Below are 23,246 nucleotides of genomic sequence, written 5' to 3'. Positions count from 1 at the left end.
TTTTTCACGTATTTAGCCAGTATTTTTTGAGAACCTAATACCCGCCAGGCACTGGGCAAGGTGATAGGTGGATGATGTTAAATAAAACAGGCATGGCCTTTACCTGCATGAAGTTACAAGCACAACTGGTGACTTTAAGAAGTCAATAAGCAGGGGGAGTGAAAGAGGAGAGTGTGGCTGGGGTCTTCCTTGAAAAGGTGCTATTGAAACTGAGAAGAGGGCTGGGCGCCGTGGCTCATGCCTGTAATCCCAACACTTTGGGAGGTCGAGGCAGGTGGATCACCTGAGGTCAGGATTTCAAGATCAGCCTGGCCAACATGGTGAAACCCCGTCTCTACTAAAAAAATACAAAAATTAGCCGGGTGCGGTGGCACGTGCCTGTAGTCCCAGCTACTTGGGAGGCTGAGGCAGGAGAATCGCTTAAACTTGGGAGGCAGAGGTTGCAGTGAGCCAAGATCGTGCCGTTGCACTCTAGCCTGGGTGACAGAGTGAGACTCCATTTCAAAAAAAAACTGAGAAGAGGAGTCAGTTATACCAAGAGTAAAGGAGGGAGAGGGAGTAAAGAAGGGTGCTGGATTATTCCTTCCTTTGCTCATTATTGATTCTAAAAACCTCACTTATTTTCTGTAGTCAGTTTCCTTTCTATTGGAGAGTATTCTTGGGGCCTGTGAATGGGAAACTTGCCCAGTCTTTGTTTGAAAATATCTTTTGCCCTCACACTTGATATGTTAGCTAGATATGGAATTTTTTGCATAGCATGTGTAATGAATGTGAAAGTTACACATGCTTCTTTAAAAGTTTTACGCGCCTCTTTAAAAGTTTTCAATCAAAACAGAAATAGATAATGTACAAAGTGAAAGTCTTTCATTTCTTTTCTCACAGTTTCTCAAAAGAGAAGAATTTTTTTCGAAAGAGAGAAATTTCCCAGGGAGAACCATTGGTTGCAGTTTGCCCTTTTCTATGTATACTGAAAATTGTTTAAAGTGTAAAGTATGTATACTTTTAAAAAATGTGCATGTACACAAATGCTGCACTTTTTTCTTTTTTCTAAACATAAATAATCACGTTCACATTTGAGCTGGACACAGTAGTTCACACCTATAATCTCAGCTACTCAGGAGGCTAAGGGTGGATGATTGCTTGAGGCCAGGAGTTTGAGGCTACAGTGAGCTATGATCGCACTAGTATACTCCAGCCTGGGGACAGAGTGAGACCTTGTCTCTTAAAATTTAAAAAAAAAATAAATATTTTTTTAAATTAAAAAATGATAATATATGCAATTTTACAATATACTTTTTTTTTTTTTTTTTTTTTTTTTTTTTTTNTAGGCTTGGAGCTCAGCTCTACTAGTTATTAGTGGCCTTTGGCAAGTTACTTAACTCTGTTTCAGTTTTTTGTTGTTGTTGTTTTTTGTTTGTTTGGTTGGTTTTTTTTTTTTTTTTTTTTTTTTTTTTTTTTTTTGAGACGGAGTTTCGCTCTATCGCCCAGGCTGGAGTGCAGTGGCCAGATCTCAGCTCACTACAAGCTCTGCCTCCCGGGTTCACGCCATTCTCCTGCCTCAGCCTCCCAAGTAGCTGGGACTACAGGCGCCCGCCACCTTGCCCGGCTAGTTTTTTTTTGTACTTTTTAGTAGAGACAGGGTTTCACCATATTAACCAGGATGGTCTCGATCTCCTGACCTCGTGATCCGCCCGTCTCGGCCTCCCAAAGTGCTGGGATTACAGGCTTGAGCCACCGCGCCCGGCCACAATATACTTTTTAACAATCAAGCATGTACATTTTCCTATATCAGTACAATGAAATCTCCTTCATTCTTTGAAATAGCTGTATAGTTTCTCATGGTATTGATACACCATAATTTAACTGTTTTTCTGTTAATAGACATTTAAGTTGTTTCCCCCCCTTGCTTTTGCTACTGTACAGTGTTTCACTGAGTATCTTTTTACTTAGGTAAATATATCTGTAGTATAAATTCCTGGACATTTCAGGAATGTGACATGTCCAGGAATTTCACCCCAAAGGATATGTGTGCACATTTAACATGTTAATAGGTATTGTCAACTTGTCTTCCCAAAAGATTGTTTCAATTTATAATCCCAGAGTATGTATAGCTCTAATTTTTGCTTTTCTTCTGGTTCCTTAGAATTCCCATACTGATTAGTCAACAGTGGAAAATCTGAAGAGATGCAAGCAGGAAAAAGAAATTAAACCAGGTAGGTAGTGATGCTGTTCATACTCTACTGCCAGAGCAGCACACATTTTTGCCTGAATATCTTTATTTCTGGCCGAAGGAAGAAAATACATAAGTTCCAAATGAAATTAGTGGGAGATTTTGACCCTATGAAGAAAAAACAGGATGGCTCTTTTCAAAAGTTATATACATAACATCACGCTGCAATTTCACAGTCAAGATTCCATTTTCAGGCAGTTTTTTGTAATAGCATCAGAAAGACAGTTTACCTCTGGTGGCTTAAGAGGGGATGGGTTTCCCGGCCATGTACTTAAGCAGGTGCAATCATACACAGGAGTTATTAGCAATGTTGGGCCTGGTGCCAGCTTTCTTCTCCGCCAAGAGTTTTCTGTAAAGCTGTTTTCACAAAGACCGGGGCACATTATGGGAATTTTCATTTTAATGCTGTAATAGAGGAGCAAAAGCAGGCAAAACCTAACCCAAAGAAATGGGTTCGGCCCAGTAGTCTGGTGAGAGGGGATGAAGATGCAGTTCCTCCAGCTGAGAACAAATTGCCATTCACAGAGCACAAGTGGCCCGCCTGGCAGTATGGCCACCTTGGGTCAATGTCCATAGTTTATGATGTCTAAATGTTTCTGGCATAAGTTAATAATTTTAAACTCAGGGTAGCATAATAATTGACTTTTTACCTAAAGCAGCAGTATTTATCAACAAATCTGGTGAATTTCTTTGAATTGTCAAGTTGGAAGTACTGGGTCCACAGAGATCTTTTTACCCACCGGGCATCTATCGGCATCCATGGATGTAGTTGTTAAGGTATCAGAATTGAAGGCTATTCTGGATTGGCCTATACCCACCTGGACCTTCTCCATAGCTGGAATTTTCATAAGGAGGCTAAAGAGCCTGGGGATGAGCGCTTTGCTCTGAAGAGCTTGCGGAATCCACTGTGCGTCTGTCCATAAGCTAAGGATGGTGTGAGAACTGAAAGCTGCATGAGAGAGAGAAGGTCTTGTGATTTTCTCTCTCTTCAGCACTGTAGGGGCACAGTGCAGCTGTGTCTGGTGCAGCTCAGTTTATACTCCTGCCTCAGCCAGGAAAAGTTTTTTCATTTTTACATTAATTTAGCAGATATTTATGGAGCATCTTCTATAAATTGGACACCAGATAACAAAGCAGAAGTGGCACAGTCCTTGCCCTCAGGAAGCTTATGGGTATGGCTGACAATAGACTAGTAGCAGTAGTCTGTGGTAGGTCCAGAGGGCTAGTGGGCGGAGGGTGCTGAGGCTTGAAAGGTATGCAGGAGATGACTTGGAGAAGAGTGGACAGGGAGAGGCTGGGGGCTTGCGGAGAAGCACGGCGAAGGCCTGGAGGCTTAGAGGGTGCAGCACTCCATGGAAATTCCATGGGCTGAACACAGTGCAGAGGGGGTGCCCTGGCTGGAGTTGAGTCTGGAGGTGGCCATGAATGAATCAGAACTGTATCCTGATGGCTCTGAATGGAAAGTCACTGGAGGGTTTTAAGCAGGGAAGAATTGTGAGTCAGGCTTAGGAAGGAGACTGTCTAGCCCCAGTTTGGGTAAGGGACTGAGAGAGTTCCGCACTGTGCCTGGCCCACTCTCTTCTTAGTGCCTGTGCTTCTCCTTCCCTCGGACCTTCAAGAAGTCAGAGGACAGAGCCCGAAGTCTGAGATAAGATAGCCTCCTTGGGGAGAGAAGAGGAGTGGTGCTGGGTGGGTGGGAGGGGGCACCCAGTGTAAAGCAGAGTGTACAGGTGGCCTTAGACAAGTCACTTCACACCTGTGAGCTTCAGCTTCCTTATCTATTAAATGAAGATAATAAGTATTACTCTTCTTTTCTCTCATCTCATGAGATATCATCAGGATATCTCAAAATATCATAGATATTTTACATGCCCAGCTAGGGCTTCCAGAGACTCTGTTTTGTTTGCCATGTAAGGATTTGTTGAAATCCTCAAGCACATATTAAGTGCATCCTGTCACTGCAGCTTATCCCCTGGGATGAAAGTAGTGAAGAAGCCCTAGCCTCAGGATCAGTCTCACAGCTCTCTCTCCCTGCAGCCAAGAAGGACCAGTCTACAGAGGGGAGGGAGCAAACACAGACTGAAGGCCAGGTATGTGCTGGGCCACACCCACAGACAAAAGAGTGCTTGGGCAAAGCTGCTAAAACTATTACTTAAGCCATGTGCCAGGCGTGATAAGCACTTACATCCTTCTCACCCTCATTTAGTTTGATCTTATGAAGTACATATATATTATCTCCATTTGATAGATGAGGAAACTGAGACTCAAAGAGGTGGAACTGTTTGCTGGTAGTGACACAATTAGGAAGAAGGAGAAGGGTTGGAGTCTTGAGTCCATGCTCTCTGACTTCTGTGTGTAGTGCCTGCCATTCTGCAGTGCTCCTTCAGATCTTTCAGACAGTGCAGAGGATGCAGAGGAATCAAGGGACAGCTATTCTCTTACAAACCTTGAAAATCCTGTACAGAGCCCTCAGACAACCAAAACATGGTCCAGAACTGAATCCTGGGGCCAGCACATCCATTTAGCACTTTTCTCAATCAGTCCTTTTCCCCAGGTGCATTAAACAGGGCAGCTGCCTTCCCACCATTTGGGCAAACTGCTTGGCAGCTAGGAGTGTGCCTGCTCATCTCCCAGGCTACTTGGCTTTGCACCTCAGCAAGGAGGGCAGGCCATGCCCCCAGGGAAGCACATAGTTATTCCTTCTGCCGGCACCCCCTAATCTGGTTTGCCATGGACACTGAAGTCACTCCCTGTCTCCTGGCCATGAGGAAAACTCCTTTGAGAGGAGCCAGTGAAGCCAGTGGACAGAGTAAAAAATGAGAATCCTGCCTGGCTGAACAAGATCTCTAATGCCTAGTTCTGGAAAGAGTTGAGGCTATGTCCACACCAAGCCATTTAAAGAATCTGCCCAGTAGAATCAATATTGTCAAAACGTCCATACTACCCAAAGCGATCTACAGAATTAATTCCATTCCTATCAAAATTCCAATGGCATTGCTTACAGAAATAGAACAAATAATCCTAAAATTCCTGTGGAACCATGAAAGACCCCAAATGACTAAGGCAATCTTGAGCAAGAAGATCTAAGTTGGAGGTATCACACAACCTGATTTCAAATATTATAGACTGGACATGGTGACTCACACCTGTAATTCCAGCAGTTTGGCAGGCTGAGGCAGGAGGATTGCTTAAACTTAGGAGTTCGAGACCAACCTGGGCAACATAGTGAAACCCTGTTTCTATAAAAACAAAATCCAAAATTAGCTGGGCATGGTGGCATGCACCTGTAGTCCCAGCTACTCAGGAGGCTAAGGTGGGAGGATCACTTGAGCCCAAGCATCGCATTGAGGCTGCAGTGAGCCGTGATCATGCCACTGTACTCCAGCCTGGCTGACAGAGTGAGATCATGTCTCAAAAAAAAAAAATTATAATGCTATAGTAATCAACACACACATACACGCATACACACACACACACACACACACACACAGGAATATTATTTAACCTTAAACAAGAAAATCTTGACATTTGCAAAAACATGGTTGAATGTGGAGGACATTCTGCTAAGTGAAATAAGGCAGACACGGAAAGACAATACTGCAGGATCTCAGTTATATGTGGAATCTAAAAGAGTTGAACTCAGAGAGAGTAGAAGGGTGCTTTCCAGAGAGAGTAGAAGGGTTGTTGGGGAAATGGGGAGATGTTGATCAAAGGGTACAAACTTGCAGTTATAAGATGAATAAATTTTGGAGACCTAATGTACAGCATGATTACAGTTAATAATACGGTATTTTATACTTGAAATTTGCTAAGAGAGTATATCTTAAGTGTTCTCACCACAAAAAGTAACTGTGTGAGGTGGTGGATATGTTAATTAGCTCGATTGTGATAATCATGTCACAGTGTGAATATGTAAAATTTGTATTTGTCACTTATACCTTAATAAAACTGAAAACAATTTAAAGAATCTGCCCAGGTCACAGGAAGCCATCAGTCATACCCTGAGCTGTTGTGTAAACTCAAAGAATATGGTTTATAGCATATGGATGAGTGCTCTTGTGCCAATGCTGGGCTAAACCTTTATATCCAGTGTCTAATTAGGTAGTTTCTGTTATTATCCATGTTTTACCAAAGAGGAAACTGAGGCCTTTGGAGATTACATCATTTAGCCTATGTACCAGAGCTGGAAAGTTGCATAACCAAGATTTCACTCGAGCTTTTTTTAGTTCCACATCTTCTATTTTTTCAGCTACACCAAAACGACTTCTTGAATTTAGCTTTGCCTTTCTGATAATAGTAACCACCACCTTTTATTGAGCATCTTGTCATGTGAGCCAGGCATTATACATCCATTATTTCCAATCCCAGTAGAACCTTATAAAGTATCATTGTCCCCGTTTCACAGTTGAAGAACCTGAGGTCCAGAGAGGTCAGGAATTTTGCCTAACAGGTTTCGTCTGAGACTAAAGTGAGCTCTCAACTATCATCCTATACTTCCTTCATTCCTTACCTTTTCAGATTCCTAGGAGGAAAGGACTCAAAAAAATTACGCATGAATTTCCTTTAATTTCACAACAACCCTAAGGGTTGGGGGTTGATATCTCTGTTTTACAAAAGAAGAAACTGAGGCTCAGAGATGTTAAGTGATTTTTCTCAGCATTATACAGCTAGCAATTGGTGGAGCCCCGATTCATACAGGCTCTGATCCATAGCTTACTTGCCTCCCCTATTCCCACCCCTCACCCCCTTTCAGCTCTGTCTCATTGCAATTGGGGCAGAGAATCCAGCCTTTATTTCTCCAGGTACTAGTAGTCCTGGGAGTCTGGGGGATTTCCAGCTCCTTTGAATTCCCTCTTTTGGCCTCTGCTCTGCCTCCAGCACCTCTCTTAAGAGTCCTTTTCACTGTTGTCATAGCAAGGGTCTCATCTGGAGGGAAGCTGCCTTGAGGTTGGAACTATTCAGCTGCTTATCAGCAAGGCTTCAGGGCCTTGCCATAGCAACCTTCCAAGCCACCCATCTTGTGACGTGTTCTGACTCAGGGCCCCTGGGAATCCCCTGGTTACAGATGTCTGCAGTGACTAGGATGCAGCAGTCGGCTCCCAGGACTGTTTTTCTGGCCAAGGCCATTTTAGGAAGGCTTCTGTTCCAGCTGTGCTGGGAGAGTTGAGGTCCAGAGCCTCCAGACCTTAAGAATGCAGGTTTATGTGATGTCGAGAGCTGGGGTTTTTAGCTAGGGCTTATGGGTAGGCGTTAGGGCTTTAAGAGCCCCCTGTAATCATAGGTATGGTTACACACACACACGCAGAGAATATATCCTTTTCTGGGCAAAGTATCCGTAGCTTCCCTCAAACTCTCAAATGTGTCTGTGACCCTTAAAGTTTAAGAACACTGGTCTAGAGAGAACCCAAAGTGTTGTGGGCCACTGTGCTCCCTTGGCCACCAGCCTCTCGGATGCCAGCATCTTGAGAGCACACCAGGCCTCTAGTGTTTCTGCTTAGGCATGAACTGGGATACAGTATCAAATATTGCTGACGTTCACAATTATAACTGTAAATGTACAGCTGTCCTTTGGGATGCCCCAAGTACTTTTTTTTTTTTTTTTTTTTTAATTGAGATGGAGTTTCGCTCTGTTGCCCAGGCTGGGGTACAGTGGCGTGATCTCGGCTCACTGCAACCTCTACCTCCCGGGTTCAAGCAATTCTTCTGCCTCAGCCTCCTGAGTAACAGGGATTACAGGTGTGCACCACCACGCCCAGCTAATTTTTGTATTTTTAGTAGAGATGGGGTTTCATCATGTTGGTCAAGCTGGTCTCGAACGCCTGACCTCATGATCCGCCCGCCTCAGCCTGCCAAAGTGCTGGGATTACAGGCGTGAGCCACCACATCCAGCGCCCCAAGTATTTTTTATGCTGTAAAAGTACAACCATGCTGTGGGATGCCCCAAGTATAACCATGAAAATGCACGCTCAGCACCCCAGACATGCCAGCATGTTTGAACATAGTGTATTCACCCCATAAGTGGTAGCTATTTTTTTATTAAATTTTAAATAAATTAATTTTAAATACATTTTTGTTTTGTTTTACTCTTATCATTGTTATTATTTATTTGGTCAGGAGCCAGGACTCAGGTGGTTATTTAGTCACTGAGTGATTAAAATCTGTATGTCAGGAGCTGTGCTGTATTTCGAAGATACAGTGACAAACAAGAAAGGCAGGGTACCTACCCTCTTGGAATCAGTTGGAACGGCAGATAATGAGCAAATGTATCAGCATCATGCCTGGCTCACGGGACATTTCTGTGTGTATTTGTTGAATGACTGTTGAATGAATTTCGACTGTGGTTATTATTAGGAAGAAGTCAAGGTGCTGCAGGTGGCAGACAAGGAAACTTCATCTCTTCTAGTGGGTCAGGGAAGAGGAAGGGGGACTTAGGCTAAGGGGCCTATGCCATGGGCCATCAGGAGTTACACAGGACTGTTCACAGGGGGCTGGCAGTCCCATGAAGACTCAGTATCTGGAGGTGTGGGGTCGAGGCCTGGAATACTGAACAACCAAGGGCTTAGGAACCTTGTGTAAACTATGATAATGTGGGCCAGAGGTACGGATGACATCTACAGTCTGCTCAAGTAGTGATGGTCCCTGGCTTGCAAACATGTTGCTCTTCCAGGTTCCAAGGGAGGCTGTTGTTCAACCAGTATTTACCTATGTAGCGAGTTCTGGGTTCAGAACCCTACTTCTGTCAGGAGGCAGGAAGGATGGAAGGACAACCTTCCTGCAGCCGGAGGCAGCAGGGCCCCAGCCACTGCTGGCAGTGGCCATGGACACACAGTGCAGTGTCTGAGCAGTGTGTGAAGAGACTCCCTCACTGTCTGAAGGGCTTCACTCACCCTCCACTAGTGAGAAGCCTCTGAATATTGGCATGGAAGGGAAGCATTCACATATTAAGGGTAAAATCAAAGTCAGAACAAAATTCAAAGTCTGCTCTTGGCCCTCAAGACCCTGAAAGGCCCCAGTGACTGTAATTCCACTCACCTCCTCTCCCTCTCACCGCTCCCCAGCCCCACAGTCTCTACTGGTCTTTCTGGTCAGCAGGCTCCCCTTGCCTCTTGCATGCTGTGCCCTCTGCCTGGCATACTTAGATGTGTAAACAGAAGTGGTTTCTAAACTCCTCTCTCTCATCATGTGTGTGGACTGTGATACCCAACCATCAGTAACAGCAGCTGATGAGGACAGTGATCATTAGCTAGAGAGCACACCCTCGGTCCCCCCACCCAGCATTATTAGAATAATAATAATCCCCCACCAGGTCCCCCCACCTGGCTTTATTAGAATTACTATTAGAAACTGTCCTCTAGTGATTCTGGTAATTGTGATTTGTGCCCCCTTACTACCACTAGTTAAAAATTGCGGGTTTATGAACTGAGCTCCCTAGCTAGACCATGGACTTCCCTCACGTGTACAATGGTATCTTACTCTTTTTGTATCTGTGGCATCTAGTCCCAAGCCCAGTATACACTGAGGGATCAGTAAAATTTTTCTGAAGGAATGGATGAATACTATAGAGATAATCTCTTGCTTCTTTTCATTCTCCACAGTGTATTTTGGAGATGCATTTTATAGAATTCTAGAGGAACTAGATTGACACAAACTCTCTTCAACCCATGAAAGTCTGTGCTTCCACGGAGGTCTCTGGAAAGCAGCAGAACAGTCCAGCTGCATCACTGCTTGGTGGCCGGGCATGCTGGGTCCTCCCCGGGCCTCCTGCTGTGGATGTATGATCTAAACTTGCCCAGGCTCAGATACACAGCACGGTTCTCAGAGAGTGGCAGTCTCCATCCTCCTGTAAAGGGATGGGCAGTTTTCCAAGGACTTCCTTGCTTTCCTGCCCTTCCTGCAGAGCTAGAAGTCTCTTACCTCCCTTACCCCCGAGCTAGAAGTAATGTTAGAGATTGCTTCGGTTATCCACTCCTGAGTAATCCATCACCCCTGTTACTCAATGGTTTAAAACAGCAGCAATAGTTTCTTATATCTCATGGTTCCTGTGGGTCAGGAATTTGGGAACAGCTTGGCTGGGCAGTTCTGGCTTCGATCTTTTATGCAGTTGCAGTTAGATGGTGACTGGAACTGGAGCAGCTTGGGGCTGGCACCACTGGATGCTGGCCGGCTGCTGCTCTTTCCAAGCCGTCTCAGGACCTCTGCCCTGTGGTTACTTCATAAGCCTGTTTGGGCTTCCTCACGGCATGGCCACCTGAGATTTCCCATATGCAGCTCAAAGCTCTAGAGGCAGGTGTCCCCAGAGAGAGCCAGGTGAAAGCTATGTAACCCTTTATAGCCTCATCTTGGAGGTGACACAAAATCATTTTTGTTGCATTCTATTTGTTAGAGGTCACTAAGGCCAGCTCATTTGGGGAAATTGAAATTAAACTCTACCTCCTGAGAAGAGGAACGTCAGATAATTTGCAGACCTGTTTCAGAACCACCACAGAGATACCCAGTTTCCCCCTTCATTCCACACTTGAGACTCCTGAGGTTTGAGGGGAAGAGCCTTGTCCAGAGGTGCCCAGCCTGGCATGGGCAGACCTGGAGTGTGGCCCAGCCCCTAGGCCTTAGGCAGGGCTGCCAGGAAGTGATCTCACTTTCCCTTCCTTCCTGTCCCCTCACAGTAAGATAGAGACTGCCACTCTCTGGGAACCTTGCTGTGTAGCTGAGCCTCAGCAAGTTTGATAATACAGACACAGCAGGAGGCCTGGGGAGGACCCAGCATGCCCGGCCACCAAGCAGTGATGCAGCTGGACTGTTCTTCAGCTTTCCAGAGACCTCCTGGAAGCACAGACTTTCATGGGTTGAAGAGAGTTTGTGTCACAATTCCAGTCCCTAGCCCTGGCCCTACATGAACTAGTAACACCACCCTGCCAGGAGGATGTAGCTGCTGAGGAGGTAAGCGTTTTAAAAAATTCATGCCCCAAAATAATTATTTTTACTGTTGCTGTGAAGTTAAATACCAAAGAGTAGAATGTGGTGGTAGAATCAAGAGAATCAACCCAGCATCACTGAAAAGATTCTGAAGGTTTGTATCCAGCTGAATATCCAAAACAGGAGGTTGCATAAGCATGGGTAAAACCATCTCGGTGTATGTTTTAGACAGCCTTGTAGAACGTTTTCCAGGGACTTGCTTACTTTCTTCCTCTTCCTTCAGAAATGCCTTGTTATGAAGCTGGGGACAGGGGAAAAAGAAGGTCGGAAAAGGGAATGGGTACTTTTCAGTAAACCCATACTACATGCCAGGCATGATACTAATTCACTCCCCTGCTTTATAGCCTAATAGCACAGGCACCATCTGGCTCCACACTCCTTGGGTATATGGCCTTGGGCAAGCCCCTTAACCTTGCTGAGTTTCAGCTGCCTCTTTTGTACTACAGGATAATTATATGTTCTATGTCATAGAGTTACTATAAAATTAAATGCTTGTAAGATGCTTAGCACAGTCTGGCATGCAGTAAGAAAGAAGTGTATAACAGGCCGGGCACCGTGGCTCAAGCCTGTAGTCCCAGCACTTTAGGAGGCTGAGGCGGGCGGATCACGAGGTCAAGAGATCGAGACCATCCTGGCCAACATGGTGAAACCCCACCTCTACTGAAAATACAAAAATTAGCTGGACGTGGTGGTGCACGCCTGTAGTCCCAGCTACTTGGGAGGCTGAGGCAGGAGAATCGCTTGAGGGAGGCAGAGGTTGCAGTGAACCAAGATTGTGCCACTCCACTCCAGCCTAGTGACAGAGCAAGACTCCATCTCAAAAAAAAAATAAAAAAAAAAAAAAAAAAAGAATATAACTGTTGGCTCCAATTAATCCCCGCAGCCACTTTTTAAGGCAGGTGTAAGCCCTCCAATTTTATAGAAGGGGTGTCTGCAGTCAAGTGAGGTGCCCAGCACCATGTGCTGCTATAGGGACAACAGCTGAGATTCTGAAATCCTTGTGGCGTCCACCACACCGCATTAGCCTCCGGGCAGCTCTGCCAGGGCTTTCCTGACATGCAGTAGTTGGGGGCGGAGGAACTCAGGAGGCTTTGTGCCCTACAGGAGCCCATGTCAGGTCCTAGAGCAAGAACATTTGGAAAACCAAGGCCAGGAATCCACTTATCCACTTAGGAGGCTCTATAGGGAGCGGGGTTACAGAGAGTGTTGTACACAGAGGAAATAGTCTAGTAAAGGCTTTGAGGTCAGGAATTAAATGAGGTTTGAGGATTTAAAGAGAGGCCCAGTGTGACCAGAGCAAAATGGACCAAGAAGAGAGCAGAAATGAGACAAAGGCTCATCTGCAGAGGCAGGCAGGGCTAGATCCTTGTAGGACTTCAGGGGCTGGCATCAGGAGTGTGGATTTCACTAGATGTGAAATAGAAAAGCATCAGAGATTGAACAAAGCAGGGAAATTCCAATGACCCAATTTCCATTTTGAGAACGTTACCCTGCCTGCCATATAGAACGCAGACCCTGGGCTAGGGATGAGAGAGACACAGGACTCTGACTCTGGTCGGGGTCTCTGCTGAGAGTCCTGGTGAGACATCCTGGAGCCTGGGTGGTGCGTGTGGAGGAGCGAGGTCAGCAGATTCAAGCTCTGTTTTGCAGGTAGAAACAAAAGGACTAGGCTGGGCACTGTTGCTCATGCCTGTAATCCCAGCTCTTTGGGAGGCCAAGGTGGGAGGATTGCTTGAGGCCAGGAATTTAAGACTAGGCTGGGCAGCATTGTGAGACCCTGTCTCTACAAAAACATAAAAAAGAAATGACAGGACTTGGTAAAGAATTGTCAATGGATGGTGAAGAAGACGGGAGGTCAGGGGTGGCTGCGGGTTTCCAGCTGGGCAGATGGTGGTGCTCTTGCTCAGCTGGGAAGGCCAGGGCGAGCAGGCTGGTAACTTGCCGTCTGAAGCTTGCAGTGCTGGTGGGATAGCCAAATAACATGCTCAATAGGCTGTCACAAATCTAGACTTTTAAGAGAGGGTTGGGGCTCTTTGAGGGTCACCAACGTAGATTATTTCAGGGAAAGGATAAGAGCCCCTAGGGAGAAAACAGAAGAGACTGGCATCCTAACACAAAGGTACCGGCAGTAGCAGGTGCCTGTGCGGAGTGGTTGGAGGGAGGCCCAAAGGGTGTGGTGTCTGGAAGTCCCATGAGGAGAGTGGTCCGAGAAGAAATGAGTTGGAAGAGGAGGACAGAAAGGTGTCCCTGGGGATAGGCAGCATAGAAGTCACTCAGGACCTTGTCTGACCCCAGCACCCTGCCCTTCCCTCCCTATCACTGCCTGCATCCAGGCCTGCTTGGGTCTAGGCCTGGCAGGTGCAGAGACCAAGGCCCGGCCTCTCTGCCTCCAAACAAAGCCTCACCCAGGGCCACTCTTTGAATGGCAGCAGGCACTGCCCAGGCAGGCATCAGGCTCCTCTCTGGTGACCTTGTACTGGATGTGCCCCTAAGGCGCTGGGTAGGGCTTTGCAGCCGGTCCCGGGCAGGCCACACATGGCTAGAACCAGCAGCCCTCCCTTTTCCCAGGTTCGTGGAATGTTCTCATTTTGGGGCCCTGAGTTTTCTGTTGGCCTCAGTGCCTCTCTTTTCTGGCTTTCCATCACAGAGAGAAGCCGCTACCCTTGGAATTTGATGAATGCCTGTTCAATAGGCCCTGGCATTTCTGTTTCCACGGCCCTTTCGTCCCTCAGAGAAGCCTTAGAGAACATTTTGCCCACCCCTGATAAAACTTCTCCCATGAGACCAAGTCCCACTTCTGTGCTTCATGTCTTCTGCAAAAGTCTGTTTGCTTTTTGTGTGTTTTCTGCAAATACTGAATTTTTGAAAAAGAAAAAAAAAAGCAAAACAGGAAATGACCTTTCTAGTATATTTGGAAAACAATTTGAAGCTTGTAATGGAATCTGCCTGAGCAATGAGGACTAATAGCTGCAGACTTGGAACAGATCATGTAGCTCTTGGCAGATACTGGGGCCTCTTCAGTTTACAAAGCTGGGGGAAGTATTACAAACCCACTGGAGAAGTGGCTTCCTGTGGGGAAATGCCCAGAGCAGGCACCTGCAAGCACCATAACCTCTGACCCCAGGGCCCCAAAAGGTCTGGGGACAGAGTATAAGGGCTTCACCCTTTGTCCTGGGCATTCAAGGTCAGTCACATGTCTGGCAATCATCCAGATCCCATAAGACACCAAAACCTCCTGAGGATGAGGAAAAGAAAGAGCTTCGTTCTTTAGCACCCCGTAGGGCTCAGGCTGAGCTAAGAGATTCTAGATTGTTTTTAGACTCAAATTGCCTGTTGGCTTTCTGGGTCACTATCCAACTTTTCTGTAGATTTCAGCAAAAACCACCTCCTCAGAGAGGCCTTTCCTGATCATGCAGCCGTTAACTGAATGATCCACATGCAGAGAACCCTGTCCTCTTCTCCCATAGCTCATATCATAATCTGTGATGATAGATCCATTGACTTGTTCAGTGCCTTTTTCTCTTTACACATTGTAAATATCTTTTTTAGTTTCCAGTATATACCCTGTGCCTGGCACAGTGCCTGGCATATAGAAGTTGCTCAGTACATTGAATGAATAAATGAAATATCAAGACTGGAAGACTTAGAGACCAGATGCAATGACTCATGCCTATAATCTCAACACTTTGGGAGGCCGAGGCAGGTGGATCACTTGAGGTCAGGAGTTCAAGATTAACCTGGCCAACATGGTGAAACCCCATCTCTATTAAAAATACAAAAAGAAAATTAGCCGGGGCCGGGCACGGTGGCTCACGCCTGTAATCCCAGCACTTTGGGAGGCCGAGGCGGGCGGATCACGAGGTCAGGAGATCGAGACCATCCTGGCTAACATGGTGAAACCCCGTCTCTACTAAAAATGCAAAAAATTAGCCGGGCGAGGTGGCGGGCGCCTGTAGTCCCAGCTACTCGGGAGGCTGAGGCAGGAGAATGGCGTGAACCCAGGAGGCGGAGCTTGCAGCGAGCCGAGATCGCGCCACTGCACTCCAGCCTGGGCGACTAAGCGAGACTCTGTCTCAAAAAAAAAAAAAAAAGAAAGAAAATTAGCTGGGTGTGGTGGTGCATGCTTGTAATCCCAGCTGCTTGGGAGGCTGAGGCAGGAGAAGCACTTGAACCAGGGAGGCGGAGATTGCAGTAAGCGGAGATCATGCCACTGCACTCCAACCTGGGCGACAGAGTAAGACCCCATCTCAAAAAAAAAAAAAAAAAGCCTGGAAGACTTGGAGATCGGCCGGGCGCGGTGGCTCAAGCTTGTAATCCCAGCACTTTGGGAGGCCGAGACGGGCGGATCACGAGGTCGGGAGATCGAGACCATCCTGGCTAACACGGTGAAACCCCGTCTCTACTAAAAAATACAAAATAAACTAGCCGGGCGAGGTGGCGGGCGCCTGTAGTCCCAGCTACTCCGGAGGCTGAGGCAGGAGAATGGCGTGAACCCGGGAGGCGGAGCTTGCAGTGAGCTGAGATCCGGCCACAGCACTCCAGCCTGGGCGACAGAGCGAAACTCCGTCTCAAAAAAAAAAAAAAAAAAGACTTGGAGATCATATTTCAAATTTTGTTATTTAGATGGTGGGAAAGGAAGCTGAGAGAGAGAAGGGGACTCTTCAGGGGTCACCCTACTGCACGGGTATTGAACGAGATCTTCAGCCACTGTTATGATGCAGGGCCGCACATTCTTTGCTCTTCTTTCCCTGTAATCTAGAACATCTTCTATTATTAACTCGTTCATCAACTATTCATTGAGCTTCAAGTATGTGCAGGGCCTTCTGGACATATAACAGTAATCACACCAGTCAGGGTCACCACTTCTGGGGAATTTATATTCTTACCACGCAACACCATAAAGCACCAGAGAAGGAAGTTTTAATCTTCTGTAGCACCATTAAACAGAGTAAAAATAAAGGAGCTGAATGAAACATCCAAAGGCAGGTTTTACTAACTCAGCCTCCAAATGAACCATCCTAATCATTTATTAATTGAATTCCGCTTACATTCCCCGTCACTTACTACACTTTTTGCATCACCATATTATTGAATCTTCATAACAGCCCCCTGCACTGCAGGGTGTGACTGTTAGCCCCACTTTGCTGAGGTGAGGGGACTTGTGCACGGCCTCACAGCTGGTCAACAGCAAAGCTGGGCTGGACGAGCACCCTAGATGCCCTCTGCCCTGCCACCCATTCCCCTCAGAGATTTGTAATGTCATCAGGGACTCCCAAGGGGGCCGTGTGATGTGGGGAGAAGAGCTCTGGACCAGGAGTTAAGACCGCTAGATCAAGAACCCTAGGCAAGTCCCTTGCCCTTTCTGAGCCTCCGTTTCTGCAGCTGTTGATGAGAGGCTTGTCTAGATGAGCTCTGGGATGTCTTTCGGTTAGATTCTACAACAACTTTTCATTAATTGAAAAGGTATTTGCCCTGTGATGGTCCTGAATGAATCAAAGCTGTCTCCCTGCTGGAGATAGGTCATGGACTGTTGGAAGTGAAGACTCAGAAATCAGGAGAGAAGACTGTAGACCCATGTGTTAGGGCATATTAGCAATCATATATTGAGAACATCCTTCCATGCCAGTATACATAAATGGATCTAAATGCTTCTTTTTAATCATTGAAGGTTCCTGAGCTGAGCATGAGGATGAGCCAGCTGATGTTGGGGAATGTCCCTCTTGAAGTAGAGGACAGAGGGCTTGAGGATGAATTGGGGGTGGGGGATGAGGAATAAGTGAGAAGACTGGGGACAGAAGAACCAGTTGGGGAAGGTTGTAATCGAGTGGATAGAGATGATGAAGCCTAACTGAGGCCATGATTACTGCGTGGAGAAAATGGGAGGATGGACCTGAAGAGAGAAAATAATTGAACCTGGGTAATTGAGCTTTAAGGTGCAGGATGCCTTCTTAAAGAGAGGAAGAAGTCAGGCATGTGTTACGGGTAATAGGTTTTTGACTTGCATAATTGATTGTGGAGGTGGCTCCTGACTAAGAGAATGAATGAGAGAGAGTCCTGGAGGAGGGAGAGCATAATTTTGTTGATATCCTCCGGGAGGATTCATCTAGATGTCTGCAGCTCAGCAGTGAGAGGATCGACATTGAAATGAATGGAAGATAATGTCATGAGAGAGAATGAGATGTGTGGAACAATTAGAGAAACATTAGAAGACGGTAAAGGATGGAACTAAGGGAGTATACAAGTAGTCAAGGTGTTGGACTAGGAGACTGTATAAGAGCATTCTAAGAAGTTGAAGGCAGTTGCTTTACTGCCTGAGCCTCAGTTTCCTCATTTCTAAGATGAGGATTAGAATAGTGCCTACTCATTGTGTTTAGGGTTACATGAGAGAATGTGTGGAAGGCACTTACCTTGCACATCAGAAGTAGAACTCATGCAATAATTCATCATTCATTCTGCAAGTAAGAGTCAAGCACCAGCATATGCCAGGCTCTGGGCCAGCCCTTTGGAGTACACAGAGGAGCAAAAGGGAAATCTGAGTGCCTGACCTCGTGGGAGAGGAACTGTGAAAGAAAGAAGACTCAGTATCATAAAAATGTGATTTCTGTCTACATTCAGGTACCAGATATTACTGTATATATTTAGTGCAGTCCTGATAAATACAAGAGAAATTGGGGGACAAGTTAAATGAATCTTTAGTTCATTAGAAAACATAGACCAGCAAAAACAGCCAGAGAAAAAAATCTAAAGTCAAAAAAGATTTGAGCTATCTATGAGAAGGCAACCATTCTACAGTTATTTTTTTAATTTAAAGCTAATGTAATAGAAAACATGATACTAGTACATGAGTAGACACATCAGCTGGAGAGATTAAAAGATTCAGAAACAGACCCCAATAGACAGTTTTGTATGTAACAATGGTAGCTTTTCACATCAATGAGGAAATGATGGATTACTCCACAAATGATTTGAGATAGGTAGAAAAAATTAAGGTGGCTCTCTAACTCATACCTTATTACAGATAAATTCTAGATCAATCAAAGATTTAAATATGAAAAGGGAAGCCATAAAAGTACTAGAGGCCAGGCGTGGTGGCTCACACCTGTAATCCCAGTAGTTTGGGAGGCTCAGGCAGGAATATCACTTGAGCCCAGGAGTTCAGAACCAGCCTGGGCAACATAGTGAGACCCCATCTCTTAAAAAGAAAAACAAAAAAAAGGAATTGGCTGGGCACTTTAGCATGCACCTGTAGTCCCGTCCCAGCTACTCAGGAAGCTAAGCTAGGAGGATCCCTTGAGCCCAGGAGTTCAAGGTTGCTGTGAGCTAAGCTGGCACCACTGCATTCCAGCCTGGGTGACTCCAGACCCTGTCTCAAAAAACAAAGTACCAAAAATAAACAAGGGATTTCTTTACTAATCTTAGAGTGGGGAAGACATTTCTAATTATGTTCCAAAGCCCAGAAACCATAAAATAAATATCAATTTTACTAACGAATATAAAAAATATGTGTGTAGGGAGAAGTGCCGAAAATAAAGTCAAAGTACAAATGACAAGTAAAAAATACTAGTAGCTCCTAATTAGACAAAAGACTAATTGCCTTAATATATTAAGAACTCCTACAAATCAATAAGAAAAAAACCTAAAATCCATTAGAAATGGGCAAAAGGATTTGAAGAAACAGTAAACAGAAAAGGAGATGCATATGGGAAGATGCTCAGGTTCACTCCTAGGAGCAGTAGGAACTAAAACAATCAGGCACTGGTTTTAAAACCACTTTTTAGATTAGGAACAAAACAGCATTAAGAAGACTGTGGTGAAGCAAAGTGCTCATCTGATATACCTACTGGGAATTGCTATGGTTTGAATGTGTTCCCTCCAAAATACCAATGTGATAGTATTAAGAGGTAGGGCCTTTAAGAGGTGATGAGGTCATGTGGTCTCCTTCCTTGTGAATGGGATTAGGCACCTTTTATAAAAGGGCTTGAGGCCAGGCACGGTGGCTCATGCTTGTAATCCCGGCACTTTGGGAGGCTGAGGCCGCCGGATCACCCGAAGTCAGGAGTTCAAGACCAGCCTGGCCGACATGATGAAACCTCATCTCTCCTAAAAATACAAAAATTAGCTGGGTGTGGTGGTGCACACCTGTAATCCCAGCTATTTGGGAGGCTGAGGCAGGAGAATCCCTTGAATCCAGGAGGAGGAGGTTGTAGTGACCATGCCACTGCATTCTAGCATGGGCATCAGAATGTGACTCCATCGAATAAATAAATAACAAATAAATGGGCTTGAGGGAGTGAGTTTGCCCCTTTTTGCCTTTCTGCCAGTTGCCCTGTGAGAACACAGTGTTTAAGGTGCCTTCTTGGAAGCAGAGAGCAGGCCTCACCACAGGCTGGCGCCTTGATCTTGGACTTCCCAGCTTCCAGAACTGTGTGAAATAAATTTCTGTTCTTTAGAAATTACTGAGACTTGGCCGGGCGCGGTGGCTCACGCCTGTAATCCCAGCACTTTGGGAGGCCGAGGTGGGTGGATCACGAGATCAGGAGATCGAGACCATCCTGGCTAACACAGTGAAACCCTGTCTCTACTAAAAATACAAAAAATTAGCCGGGCGTGGTGGCGGGCGCCTGTAGTCCCAGCTACTCGGGAGGCTGAGGCAGGAGAATGGCGTGAACCTAGGAGGCAGAGCTTGCAGTGAGCAGAGATCGCGCCACTGCACTCCAGCCTGGGCAACAGAGCGAGACTCCGTCTCAAAAAAAAAAAAAGAAAGTACTGAGGCTCAGATATTTTGTTGTAGCAGCACAAAACGGACTGAGAGATAGGAACTAACTTCTGTGGGGAGAATTTGGCAGTACCTATTATAATAAAAAAGTCACAGATCCTTTGAGGTGGCAATTCCACTTTTATGGAAACAACCCTCAGGTCCATCAATAGGGAGGTAATTAAATCAGTCTACAACAGTGAGACAACAGAGTATCATGCGGACAATAAAAGGAACAATTTAGTTATTACTTTGGGTTTGTTTTCAGTGTGTTGATGTAATCAGTGCTGCAGTGGCTTCAGAGTGATCTACAGTTGTTTCCAAGGGGGTGTGTGTGTGTGTGTGTGTGTGTGTGTATGTGTATGTGTATGTGTATGTGTATATATATATAATTTTTTTTTAAATAGAGTCTCACTGTGTCACCCAGGCTGGAGTGCAGTGGCACAGTCGCAGCTCACTGCAGCCTCTGCCGCCTGGGTTCAAGTAATTCTCCTGCCTCAGCCTCCTGAGTAGCTGGGACTACAGGTGTGCACCACCACACCCAGCTCATTTTTGTATTTTTAGTAGAGATGGGGTTTCACCATGTTGGCCAGGCTGGTCTTGAACTCCTGACCTCAAGCGATCCACTCACCTCGGCCTCCCAAAGTCAAGACACATTTTTAAATGAAAAAAATGCAAGATGGAAAATAAAATTTTGTTTTAAATAAAGGAAAAAAGAAGGGAAGGAGAAAAAGAGGGAACATGTATATTGCATAGATTTTGTCTGGAAGGACACCAAAACGTGCTTGCCTTGGGGAGGGTGTCTGGATCAGATGGGAGGGAGATTAAGGTCTTATCTCTGTCCTTTTGGACCTTTTGAGTTTTAGACCACATTTACACATAATCTAAAATTAAGTAATTTTAAGACTAAGTGAATGTGTTCACTATAAAAAAGGAAATATAATGGATTTTAAAATCACTTACAAAAATATTAACGTATGTAATTATATCACTGATATTCTTTTTCATTTAACTATATGTGAACATTTTGCCATGTCTTTAAAAAATATTCACAAACATCATTTTAATGCCTGAATGGTATTTCATTTAGATATAAATTAGTTAAGTATGTATATATTAATAATTCTCCATTGTCCGTTTAGGACATTTGACACATCCATTTAGGAACTCATTTTGGTGTCTTTAGTTTCCTGCTATTATAAATAATACTGTGGGCCGGGCACAGTGGCTCAGTCCTGTAATCCCAACATTTTGGAAGTCCGAGGCAGGAGGATAACTTGAGCCCAGGAGTTTGAGACCACGAGTTTGAGACCACCTTGGTTAACATAATGAGATTCCCATCTCTGAAAAAAAATGAGCCAGGCGTGGTATAGTCCCAGCTACTCAGGAGGCTGAGGCAACAGGATCGCTTGAGCCTAGGAAGTTGAGGCTGCAGTGAGCCATGATTGTACCACTGCACTCCAGTCTGCGTGACACAGCGAGACCCTGCCTCAAAAAAAATAATAATAATAATACTATGATGAACATTTGTGTACATTTATCTTCATGTAGATCTTGGATTATTTTCTTAGAATAGATTATTATAAACTGATTTAGTAGCTCAAAGATATGTAAAAAGTTGAGGTTTCTGGATACACGCTGTCAAGTCACTGCCCAAGGAGGTCTTGGAAGTTTACACTCTAACAGGGTTTGAGAATGACCCTTTTCTGACATGATTTCCAACTCTGAGGATGCTTTATTTCCCCATTTGCTGTTGTCTTTAAAGATGAGAGGGTGAGTGACGAATATAAATGTGGGAGAAAAATTAAATTATGTGTTTGTGCTTTGGGTTGGAGAGCTCTCCAGAGCCATCTTTGGAGTTGCTGCTCCCTGAGGGTATACAGTAGCCAGAGCATGTTGGCCTAGTTGATGTTTTCTAGGATTGGTCTTTGAGTGTGGCATTTGCTGTCTCCATGTCCTGAGGCCCAGTGTCCTGCACTGGGCAGCTTGTAACATCAGATGGCATTGTGAGATCAAAGCCCCAGGAGACGTTCCAGCACAAAGCTGGCCTTTCAGATGGAGCCTGTAACTCCATCCCATGGTGTCAGGTCCTAGTACGAGAACACCTGCACAGCACTTCACGGTGCACGGAGGCCCTTCTCAACAGTCCAAGAAGGAACTGCTGCTCCTCCCCACAGAGGAGGGGAACAGCGGGGGAGAAGAGGGATAGGTACAAACTCCCTCTCTTTCAGAGAGTGAAATCCAGCGAGTGTGCATGGAGCGCCTGCTCTTTACCAGGTGCTAGATGAGAATCAGGAAATGGAGCAGCCAGAGCCTGTTGGCTCAGCTGCCAGGATTAGGTTTCAGCTGGACATGGGAAAAATCCAGACCAAATTCCTGTTCCCGTGGAGCTGACATTCTCACTGAGGAAGAGCTGAGGACTCGGAGGCTCCGGGAGCCAGTGTGGCCTGCTCGGCGTTTGTCCCTTTCCACAGCAGCAGGTTTCAGGTGGGAATGAGGCCCTTCTGAGCTGTGGCTTATACCGGCCTCACTCACCTCAAGAAGGCAGCTGTGGCCACTGCGTGCGTGATGTGTGTGAAAACACAGGCACCTGGGCCATGGTACCTTTCGTTATTGTAGGAATTTTCGGCATCATTTTTATCCTCTGTTGTTACTGTTATCATAAGCCATTTCCCTGTCCTTAAGCACTGAGCGGTTTCCCCCGAGGGAGAGGGCAGGAGTGAACCTTCGTGACCTGCAGAAGGAGCCACCTCTGGAACTTCCGGGAATTCTGTTAGCCAAGGAGGAGCCAGAACGTGACTAGGGCAGCGCGCAAGGCTGCTAGGAAGATAGGCAGGGCGCGCCATCTGCTGCAGCCGGGGGGAATTGCTGTGGACAGTGTCCTGGCCCTCCTCTATTTTACACAGGGGAAACGAAGGCCGGAAGAAAGGCAGGATCTTGCCCAGGGTTAGGTGGCAAAGCTTGGGTTTAAGGTCACGCGTCTCATTCTTTGCTTTTTCTACCATAGGACACCTCCCACCTCCCTGTCTCACCTGTCTGATCTTTGAGGGCCCCGAATTCATTCTTTAGCTAAGTGTTTCTTCTGAGCTAGGTGTTGTGGGGGATGTGGGCCCAGCCCTCCATAGTGATCCTCTCTCTCTTTCTCTCTCTCTCTCTCTCACACACACACACACACACACACGCACCCGCACCCCTGCAGCACTTACTGGCTCAGTCCCACCCTGGGTGCCTTCTGGGCACTTCTGCCAGTGTCAGCTACCTTCGAAAAGCATTGCACAATGATTTGGG

The 23,246-nt window shown here is 45.8% G+C and overlaps 1 protein-coding gene across 4 annotated transcripts in view; it reads left to right on the top strand.

Moving 5' to 3' along the window:
- The window catches only part of PKIG (cAMP-dependent protein kinase inhibitor gamma), a 91,173-nt gene that overhangs the window by 59,515 nt on the left and 8,412 nt on the right, over window positions 1-23,246 (top strand). For 3 of the 4 annotated variants that reach the window (XM_025399316.1, XM_025399315.1, XM_025399318.1), the window contains one exon: window positions 2,144-2,213. The gene's annotated coding sequence lies outside the window, so the exon portion shown is untranslated. Of the gene's footprint in view, window positions 1-2,143; window positions 2,214-10,893; window positions 11,168-23,246 lie in introns of all 4 variants that reach the window. The other variant, XM_025399317.1, reaches the window with a different exon arrangement.

The sequence above is a fragment of the Theropithecus gelada genome, chromosome 10, assembly GCF_003255815.1.
Source record: "Theropithecus gelada isolate Dixy chromosome 10, Tgel_1.0, whole genome shotgun sequence".
Lineage (NCBI taxonomy): Eukaryota > Metazoa > Chordata > Mammalia > Primates > Cercopithecidae > Theropithecus > Theropithecus gelada.
The sequence above is the reverse complement of the archived record's forward strand: the minus strand, read 5'-3'. Positions and strand labels throughout refer to the sequence as shown.